Consider the following 1,065-nt stretch of genomic DNA (forward strand, 5'->3'; position numbering starts at 1 on the left):
CAAGTAGTGGGAGTGGGTGGGTAGGGGAGAAGAGGTGGGGGGAGGGGTATAGGAAACTTTCGGGATAGCATTTGAAATGTAAATAAAGAAAAAAAAAAAAAAAGAATCCAGGTCTAGGGCCAGAGAGATGGCTTCGTGGGTGGGAGCTCCTGTTGCACAGTCCTGATGACCTGAGTTCCAGGCTGTAAACCTATGTAAAGAGTCAGGTGTGGGGTCCACACCTGTCACCATAGCACTCCTGTGGTTATTTGAGAAGCAGAAACAGAAGAACACACGCCTAGTGTATGCTGCACAGCAGCAGAGACATGAGAGACAGACCCCGCCTCAGCCGGGTGGAAGGTGATCACAAATTCTGACCTACAACCACACCGTGGCACACCTCTGCAAAAGCAGCCAGTAATAATGAATTTACTATAACAGCATTCATTTCTATTTCTTTGTATAAAATGCATTTGCTCTGTATATAAAACATCTTTTGACTACCATTTTGGTCCCCTTGCCCCCCATGGTATAATATGGAAAATGGATTTCTGTCTTTCAGTCACCAATAACTCCATGCTAGGAGCCTGTGAGGGATGATACATAACTTTGGAATGCATTGATGCTATCATGGCATCTTGTTCTTGCAATCCATGTCTAAGTAACCGTGTTACTTAGGATTTAAGGAATAAGTAACCATCAGCTTACAGGAGATCTTTCAGAGAAGGGAGAAAAGGCTGACGATTCCAAAATAAAACCTTGATACTAAGTCTTAATAAGAGCTTCCACGTAAAAGGAATGCTAAAGCTTTACTGCCATATGTAGAGATGCAGAAACCACCTAAAACTACTAGATTAAAGAGTTGGTTCTTGTTGTTGTCCTCATCGTCATCGTCGTCGTTGTTGTTGTTGTTCTTCTTCTTCTTCTCCTCCTCCTCCTCCTCCTCCTCTTCCTCCTCTTCTTCCTCCTCTTCTTCTTCTTCCTCCTCCTCCTTCTTCTCTTTCTCCTCCTCCTCCTTCCTCTCCTCCTCCTCCTCTTCTTCCTCTTCTTCCTCCTCCTCCTCCTCTTCCTCCTCCTCCTCCTCTT

Source organism: Mus pahari, chromosome 21 (assembly GCF_900095145.1).
Source record: "Mus pahari chromosome 21, PAHARI_EIJ_v1.1, whole genome shotgun sequence".
In the NCBI taxonomy this organism is placed as follows: domain Eukaryota; kingdom Metazoa; phylum Chordata; class Mammalia; order Rodentia; family Muridae; genus Mus; species Mus pahari.